The 10,116-nt window shown below is 38.8% G+C and overlaps 1 long non-coding RNA gene across 1 annotated transcript; it reads right to left on the bottom strand.

Moving 5' to 3' along the window:
• Positions 1-453: 453 nt before the first annotated feature.
• Positions 454-9,585, bottom strand: LOC122675817. Its single transcript, XR_006335353.1, has 3 exons — positions 9,521-9,585; positions 7,286-7,289; positions 454-502 (listed from the first exon to the last, which is right to left on the bottom strand). It is a non-coding gene; the product is annotated as an uncharacterized LOC122675817 (long non-coding RNA).
• Positions 9,586-10,116: the final 531 nt, after the last annotated feature.

Here is a 10,116-nt window from a genome sequence, read left to right as displayed (position 1 = left end):
AAGTAACAGTTAGAACTGAACATGGAACAACAGACTGGTTCCAAATTGAGAAAGGAGTCCGTCAAGGCTGTATATTGTCACTCTGCTTATTTAACTTATATGCAGAGTACATCATGAGTAAAGCTGGACTGGATGAAACACAAGCTGGAATCAAGGTTTCCCAGAGAAATATCAATAAGCTCAGATATGCAAATGACACCACCCTTATGGCAGAAAGTGAGAAAGAACTAAAGAGCCTCTTGATGAACGTGAAAGAGGAGAGTGAAAAAGTTGGCTTAAAGCTCAACATTCAGAAAACTAAGATCATGGCATCTGGTCCCATCACTTCATGGCAAATAGATGCAGAAACAGTGTCAGACTTTTGGGCTTCAAAATCACTATAGATGGTGATTGCAACTGCAGCCATGAAATTAAAAGATGCTTGCTCCTTGGAAGAAACGTTACGACCAACCTAGATAGCGTATTAAAAAGCAGAGACATTACTTTGCCAACAAAGGTCTGTCTAGTCAAAGCTATGATTTTTCCTGTAGTCATGTGTGGATGTGAGAGTTGGACTGTGAAGAAAGCTGAGCACTGAAGAACTGATGCTTTTGAACTGTGGTGTTGGAGAAGACTCTTGAGAATCCCTTGGACTGCAAGGAGATCCAACCAGTCCAGGAGATCAGTCCTGAATATTCATTGGAAGGACTGATGCTGAAACTGAAACTCTAATACTTTGGCCACCTGATGCAAAGAACTGACTCATTTGAAAAGACCCTGATGCTGGGATAGAATGAAGGCAGGAGGAGAAGGGGACAACAGAGGATGAGATGGTTGGATGACATCACTGACTCAATGGTCATGAGTCTGAGTAAGCTCTGGGAGTTGGTAATGGACAGGGAGGCCTGCAAGCCGCAGTCCATGGTGTTGCAAAGATTCAGGCATGGCTGAACTGAACTCAACTTGGCAGAGGCTGTTACTAGGAGGTGAGGAACTGGGCCTTCACTGAAGTCAAGTGTATGTAAACCTGTGCAAAGGGACAAATACTCCCTCTGTTCCTCATCTCTCTAGGCTTATTTGCCCTAGAATATTTAGAACTGTTGTGTAGCTTGCTATTAAAGGCCTTATTCCAAGAATTGTTTCTTTTGATTATTTAATACTTTTGTTTTCATGAATAATGCTCTTTTAATGGACAGAAACACCTCCCACAATATCTCACCTCCCTTCTCTCTTTGTGCATAAAAAGTATTATATGTCATTTGTAATCCTTGCCTTCTTTTAACACTTGAAAAATGTTGTCCTCTCAGGTACATAAACCAATATCTAACTAAAGTTAGACACAAGTGGCTTTTGACTAAAGTGACCATAACATTTTTAATAAAAATATGCTTTTGAATGAAGCAAGTTAAAATATGCAAGTCATGAATTGAATTACATGTCCTTTGATTTATAGAGAATTATTTGAGGTGTTTCCTGACAATCTGTACTCATTTGTTCATTATTTATAGTACCAGTTATTGTCTTTTCCAGATAAAGTTTCATTCCCAGTGGCACTGAAAACATATTTTGAATAAATTTTGGCAAGAACAAAGGCATAAATTCTTGAACTTTGTTCAGTCAGAACAGAGTTGTATGCTTCATTCAAAAACTAGTGCACTAAAGCAGTGTCATTTTTCATACTATTCTACTGGTTTTATAGTAGTGATTCTTTAAAACAGTGGATCTACGTAGGTTTCAAGACTTAGCTGGCAGTTTTCTGGATATGGTAAGATACAGGAGCAAGTTGATGAAGTTCAGTTAGCCAGTTACTCTTTCATATTCACAATATTGATTCTTGATCCACCCAGGTGTTAAGCCTCTCTGTTGCAATACATTCTTATTCATATATTCAAAGTAAAAACGATCTAAGAATTAAATGTTCCTGTTGTTTTCAAATATAATTCTTTGGGAATTTTTTTCAAGATAGTATTTGTATTTATTTGAGACATATATACTGAGTCAAAATTTGTTAAACAAACAACAATCAAAAAAATGTACTGGAGCATCTATTCTGACTATGTCTAGGCTAATTATTGACATAAGTCCATGGTGGCTCAGTGGTAGAGAATCTGTCTGCCAATGCCTGCCAGTTCAGGCAGCTCAGGTTTGATCCTTGGAAGATCCCCTGTAAAAGGAAGTGGCAACCCACTCCGGTATTCTTGCCTGGAGAATTCCATGGACAGAGGAGCTGGGTGGGCTCCATGGGGTCTCAAAAGAGTCAGACATGACTTAGTGACTAAACAACAACAACAAATTAGTGACATAGCTAAGTTTTAGAACTCAAGTGTGTGGAACTACAGCTTACTTGATCCTATGTCATATCATGGTAAAATCAGAAAACCTGAGAAATTGCTGTCACCACTAAATTGCCCATGTGATGTAGGCCCCTTTGCTGCCAGGTAATGAAATGGTTCTCTGTTGGCAATGGATCTGGACACAGTCCTGTTAGTCATGGGTAACAGTCATCACCCAATCCTGTGCAAAGAACAAGCTCGCTTCTTCAAAAAAAATTAAAACTTCTATCAGAATCAGTATCAGTTCAGTGGCTCAGTCATGTCTGACTCTTTGCAATCCCATGGACTGCAGCACATCAGGCTTTCCTGTCCATCATCAACTCCTGAAGCTTGCTCAAACTCATGTCCATCGAGTTGGTGACACCAGCCAACCAACTCATCCTCTGTCATCCCCTTCTCCTCCCGCCTTCAATCTTTCCCAGCATCATTCAATCTTTCCCAGCATAAAACTTCTAATAAATGTTTAAATAAGAAGGATGCTTTTGAAGTCCACTTCTGATTTATTTCTCATTTAAGTAATCTTAGATTTATTTCCAAGTGATATAGCATAGTAAAATGGGCTCCTTTCCCCTAGCTTAAATATTTGTCGAATTTGTTGAGTGGATGTATTTCATCTCTCTGTAGCTTCCCAAGTACCTCACACAGGTCCTGGCCCATGACAGGGTCTCTACCAATAGTGATAAAATTCAATTTGTCTGGAGTTTATTCCCGCTTCCTCTCTTTTCCCCTTTCTTATTTTCTTTTCCTTGTCCATCCCCTCCTTGTCTTTATGAATCTCTTTCTTTATTTCCTTACTCCTCTTTTTTTAAAAATTATTTTTCCAAAGGCATGCTATTAATTATCCTTAAATTTAGTTTCATGTGATTTTCCCAGCAATTTCATAGGGTCAGTACCTTGGGCAATTTTTAAGAAAATGTCAGTCAAGTCTTCTAAAATCCAACTTTATATAAATCTTCATATGAATCTTCATATTAATTTTAAATTTATATAATCTTTATATAGATCTTTAGTTATAACCGATAGTTTGTTCTAGGAATCTTATTAGTGTTATTGAAAGAAATCAGCAATCATGGCAAATTTTCAGCTCCTCTGGATACTTCATGCTATCAACTAAGTAAACAGTTCTGTTGCCCAGGCTACTTACATCTGCTGTCCGTCTACATATCCAGAGGTCCAGTAAGGAGAATGTAGAAAGCTGTTTCCTGCTTCGCCAGGGCAGAGACTGGGGCAGGCATTATTCCATATCACACCGCACTGACCGATGACAATATGAGAAGCTCAATGTGCTCTCCTTACACTCCTAGACAGGTTTACAGACAGATTACTTGTGGAAATCTCACACAAGTTAAGCAGGGATTTGCCTCTGTACAGACTCATGGTCAAGACACCGAAGAATTCAATAAACAGCTGTCTGTTGAGTGACTGAACAAGGATTCAAAAGACATGTTCCCTAGATAGTTTAGAAGAAATGTATATTTTTTTTGGGATTGCACTCTCAATGCTTATTGTTTGCAGAGGATTTTTTTAAATCAGCTATGTCCTTGAGAACTTGGCAGACAATAGTAGTTTATGTGTTCACAGTGTTTGTTAGTTTATATATCACATTCCCATTTATTTTCTTCCTTTTAATTTTGACCATATGAGGAGAGTTTATTTTCACATAAACAGCATATATATATCAGGTTTATTTGTTTTACTAAAAGTCCTATGGGGACTTTGATCATTTGGCATCACAAGACCTTACACATTTTAGAGTCACTGTGTCATATATTCAAATATTTATAGGTGAAAGCATTCTTATTCATCTGTTATTTAAAAAATGGTACACTTAAAGTTTGTTCTCACTAACCAGGCAGGATGTTACAGTGGGAAAGGTATGGATTTTGAGTTTTGAATTCTGGTTTTGTCACATATTAATAGTATGACCTTGGGTTACTTATTAACCTGACTCTCATTTTTTTCATCTAAACATCATAACAATCATTCTATACAGGTACTGTTATGACAACATGAAATGATGTAGATAACATGCCAGAGATGCAATAGGTGTCAATAGAGTCAGCTTCTTGTCAGGATTACTCTGCATCTCTAAACTATCTTTCCAACACATCTCTAGACTATCTTTCCCAATCTCTTTATTCATGAATGAATGACATTCTCTGAGACATAAGCAGTGAACAATGCTGTCTACGGCTTTGAGGAAACAAAAAAGTATTCTGTCCATGCTGAAATCAAACCTGGAGCTCTGACCTCATGAGCAGACAGCAAAGAAGGCTAACAAGCTGCAGGCTTGGGTGGTTTGTCATTTGAACCACTGAGGGAAGTCTCAAGACTCACGTGTCTTCCTTATCCATGTCTCAGAGAAACTCCGGTGCACTGAAACCTCTCTAACATTGAGATTTGCCTCTGTTCTGGCATAATTGTGCCTCAGTCCACTCTCCTAGTGCAGATGGAACAAATGCAAGCCATTACACAGGCTGAACAACTATGGAGCACACCCGATTCTATCTTGAGTATCGTCTTGCTGATTAAAAACTCTCACACTTGAGGGAGAGGTTTGATTAAAGAAGGAATTAATATATGCATTTTGGAAGAAAGTTTACTAGAAAATTCTTTTCTTCAACTCACTGATGACCATGAAGAATTATTGGTGAAGTTCCAACCATCAGTGAAAATTTAATAGTGGTATTATTGAGTAATGTGATTATGAGTGATTTTTTCATCTTTGTTTCATTGTGCTTTTCTGTATTTTCTTTAAAAAAACAGAATGGGATGGGGCAGTCAATAAACCAGCCTATCAATAATCAATCAACCCATATGGAAAAGAAATATTCTTTTGAGAATTCTTTTCAGATGAAATGAAAATATCTTCACTTAACTCCTAGAAATTGCTTTTGCTAGAAGAAGTACTTTTGTCCATCTACGTTCTGAGTCTTTTCTGTTCAGAAGTTAGATTTTCTTTTCCTGAAACAGCTCTTTCTGCCCATCCATGGATCTCATCAGCACAATCTGTAGTATTTGTATGCAGCTGGCTTTCCCTGTTTTTACTTTTGAATGGGTAGCTTATTTCTTTCCAGCAGTTTCTTTTCTTTTTTTTTTTAAAAAATTGACCCAAAATGGGTGCAGATGTGGTAAGCATATGCTGAAAGTTGTTGAATATTATTTTCACCCTGAAGAAAGGCCTGACATAAGCAGTTTCAGATTGTGTGAATTCTTGATTTCACAATGGCCTTCCAACACCACCTCTGCTGCCAGTGATAACAGGAACCAGTGAGAGAGCTTGGGAGGTAAACCACAGATTTACTTTGTTTCCAAGAATTGGTGACCTCATGTTTCTTGGTGTGTGAGTTTGTGAAATGCAGAGGTGTAAAATGAAGTTTTCATTTTCAAAATTGGTACTAGGGTCTAAATCTAAGTGTAAGTTATTTTCCCTTATATTTTTCCCTGTATTTTTCAGTACATACTTGTAGAAGCCAACTTCTGTTTTTTGCTTATTTACACCAAAAATAATATCTTTGTGCCAATCCTAAATTCTGAATCTTTGTTTTCTTTCCTAATGTCTTTCTGTTAGCTGCATAGTATACTGAAGGACCATTAAGCTGGGAATCAAAAAGCCTGCATTTTCCCTCTTATTTTGTGATATGAATATATTGAAAATATGCTAAAAAAATTTAGCAATTGAAAATTGCTAAAACAAAAAACAAGAATGTTAACTTCTACCTAATTCTAACTCACAACTGCCAACCATATTGCTCATGGATTTTTTTCCAATACTTATAGAAACATGTTGAGGCAGGAGATAGGTGGGCCTCAGGCCGAAAAATTTCTCCCCTGTGGATAGAAACTTCATAAAAGCAAGATGATGGAAGAGGCTGGACCATGACCAGATGAGAGATAAAAGGCCACATATTCTGTTCCTCATTCTTGAAGTTAAGGAGACTTCCCCAGCTACACCTGTGCAGAAAGGCTCAGAGGTCAAAAGAGAGGGAATGTCTGAGTGATGTCAGCCTACCCACAGGCTCTTCACTAGAATCCATTTTGGTTAGGAGATGCGTGTGCATACATGGGAGGACTCTGAGATAAACCAAAAACAGACTCAGAACCAGGCTAAGCAAGATGATTGGCTAAAGGAAAACTGGGAAAAAATGCTCCATAAAAGTGATTTCAAACCATCACAAGGACACAGCTCTCTCTGAGGCCACCTGTGTGTCTATCCACACGTACCATACTCTTTCTTCTTGCTGCTGCTGCTGCTAAGTCGCTTCAGTTGTGTCCGACTCTGTGCGACCCCAAAGACGGCAGCCCACCAGGCTCTGCTGTCCACAGGATTCTCTAGGCAAGAACACTGGAGTGTGCTGCCCTTTCCCTCTCCAGTGTTCTTCCTAATAAACACTTAACTTTCTTCATTACTTTCCATCTCTATGTGGAAATTCATGTCTACCCAGCTAATAGGCCAAAGCCTTGCCGCTGGCCACTGCCCTTGGTGGCCTAGTGACTAGATTCAGTGTTTTTCCTGCAGGGGCCTGACCTCAACTTCTGGTTGGGAACCCAAGCCCTGCTTCAAGCTGCTGCAGGCCTAGGCCATCCAAGATCAATGTCATTAAATAGAGTTAACTTGACTATATATATATTTCTTGTCTGAGTATTAAAACTATTTATTCCAGAGATTCTCAAGAGAAGGTTTTCATGTTTTCAGAGAAGAATTTCTTTACCTGGGGAACCCAATGACTTCTTTAGTAATGAAGGATAATCAAATAACTGATTTAGTTAATATTTCTTTATATTGCTAAACATCCAAGAGCAAGATTAATGTACTCATAGATCTGAAGCTAACCAACTATACTCCAATATAAAATAAAACAATTAAAAAAGATTAATATATTCATTCATTCACTTATTTACAAAAACATAGTGACAACCACATACCAAATACTTTGCCAGGGATCAGGGATACAGTGACCAATTGGGGGAACATAGCTCCTGCTGTCATATTATCTGCAGGTCTTATAAAAGAAATGTTAGTTGTGTCCAACTCTTTGAGACCCCAAGTACTGTAGCCTGCCAGGCTCCTCTGTCCATGAGATTCTCCAAGCAAGAATACTGTAGCGTGTAGCTCTTCTCTTCTCCGGGGGATCTTCCTGACCCAGGGATCAATCCTGGGTCATCTCCTCCACTGCAGGGGGATTCGTTACCACCTGAGTCACCAGGGGGGCACAGGTCAGTATGGAGAGCAACAAATAAATGACTGCAGTAAGCGTGACTGGAGGATCACCTGAACCGAGACGTAGGGGTCAGGAAATAGGTCTGGAGCAAGAGAGAGACCTGAAAAGGAGCAGAAAATGAGATGTGAGTAGAACTTTGTATCATTGAGAAAGGGATAGTGACAGAGTGTGCATGTGTTTGAAAGTGAAGGAAAAGAAAGAGAAAAAGCTAGCTAGCTAATGGTTTAAGTCTACATTTGGAATGAATTAAAATAACAATAAAAGCTGGTGGAAATTCATTCCACAATCATCATTAGGCTCTTACACGCTTACTGGCCAGTTCCAAGCTTTGCTTTCTTGGAACACAGAAAGAGAATTTAATAAATTTCCCCTTAGGGGGAGGAGAAAGTTAATAGACCACTAAAGAGGCCTAATTTACCTCCCAGCACTCGATTAATCAGAGTTAAAATAGGGCAATTAAGATATGGATGCCATGTTTAAATGCTAGAAAGGATACTCAGGGTAAACCTACTCCAGTGTTCTTGCCTGGAGAATCCCCATGGACAGAGGAGCCTGGTGGGCTACAGTCCATGGGGTCTCAAAGAGTTGGACACGACTGAGTGACTAAGCACAGCACAGCAGCATGCTCAGTGTAATTCTAAAAGATCGAAGTCCTTCCGAAAACACTAGAGTTTGTTCAGTGCACTGAAGCTTTAATTTCTCAAGGACCCCACACACTGGTCTTAGGTAAAAAGAGGAGAAAGCAAGCCATGCCATTCTGCTTCTCATCATCAGGCACAATCCTCAGTGTATTAGGTTGTTTGGTCTGGCTGGAGTGAGGATCAAATTCATGTTGTAAGAGGTAAACCAGATGATCTTTATGAAATATGTGTAAAATTTCTCTGGCCAGCTCCAAATAGATGAATCAAATTGACTTCTTCCTAGAGAGCCATGTTCCTAATCCTTAGATGATTCTTCCTGCTTTTTTAGCCTATTTTCCTAATTTTTCATTTGGATTATTATTATATAATATCTTTTCTCACACATCTCAGAGCCCAAGTAGATCTCCTGGAGTTGGCTCTAGGTCCCATCATGGTCCTTTAGCATTTTGCAGAAAGAACAAATCCAGTTTTAAAACACCTGGTTTTGGAGGGTTTTGAAGTTCCATAAGACCTTTAAGATGCCTAAATTTCCATTCAAGGACTGAGACATGGATTGCTTTAAATTATTCAAAAGATAGAGGATGCCTCAACAGGATACTTCAAACTTAGGATTTATTTATTCATTCAAGATATATTTACTGAATATCTATTATGTATGTACCAAACAGTGTTTTAGGTATCATGTCATATGACTGAAAGCCTATCCTTGGCTGATTCTGAGTCAGAATTTCAATATCATCAGACAAAATCTGCTGATCTTTCAAACATGGCAGAGACGATCAACATCCTGGCTCTCCCACTCGGAAGCTGTGTGACCCTGGACTCCTCTCTGAGCCTCGGTTCTCACACCCCTCATGGTCCAGCAACTTCTACATTCATCAGCAGACTGGAAGAGACTGCACGCGACAAGACAAATAGAGGGAGGAGCTGCTTTGAGCTCTCGTCACTCACTGTTCACCTGCCAAGTATTATCTTCCAGGGCCAGCTAAGCTAGTGGGCGGCCTAGAATAGTCCCATTAGTAGTCACTACATTAACTCCTACTCTTACATCAGACTTCCTCCAGAAGCCTGCCTTGACATCTTCTGCGATGACATGCCCCTGATATGAGTTTCTATGGTGCCCTGCCCTACTTCTAATATATGCCTTACCACAATTCTATCATGAAAGATGTTTGGCTTACCATCTATCTCCCTGTGAGAATGTAATCTTCAAGAGGGCAATTGACATGTGTCTTCTGCTTTCTGGTATATCCGCAATATTTAACAGAGTCCACCTGTCATTAAATAAGTGACAAATGTATGTCTGTATACAAAGACATCACTTAGCTGACAAACGTCCATATACTCAAAGCTATGATTTTTCCAGTAGTCATGTATGGATGTGAGAGTTGGACCCTAAAGAGGGCTGAGTGCTGAAGAATTGATGCTTTCAAATTGTGGTGCTGGAGAAGACTCTTGAAGTCCCTTGGACTGCAAGGAGGTCAAACCAGTCAATCCAAAAGGAAATCAACACTGAATAGTCATTGGAAGGACTGATGCTGAAGCTGAAGCTCCAATACTTTGGCCACCTAATGAGAAAAGCCAACTCATTGAAAAAGATCTTGATGCTGGGAAAGATTGAAGGCTTTGCTTTATTAAATAAAGACAAACAGAAGCTGCTAGCAGTGCTATTGATAGAGATTTCTGTTTGAAAATGAAATTTGGGGCATCTGTTCTCCCCTGCTGTATTTTACTTTGAAAAGAACATCTATTTTGTTTTTTAAAATTATTTTTCTCAAAAGATAATGCATACATATGGTGAAAAGGTAAACATTAAAAAAGGGCACTTTTTAACACATGGTAGCATACTGTGTATATCTCTGTGTACTTCACTTCTTCACTGAAAGTAATATATCTTCAATAGAATAGAAAATATATATTTAGTAATATTAATGATTACAT

Source organism: Cervus elaphus, chromosome 19, assembly GCF_910594005.1.
Source record: "Cervus elaphus chromosome 19, mCerEla1.1, whole genome shotgun sequence".
In the NCBI taxonomy this organism is placed as follows: Eukaryota; Metazoa; Chordata; class Mammalia; order Artiodactyla; family Cervidae; genus Cervus; species Cervus elaphus.
This window is presented reverse-complemented; position numbering and strand designations above follow the sequence as displayed.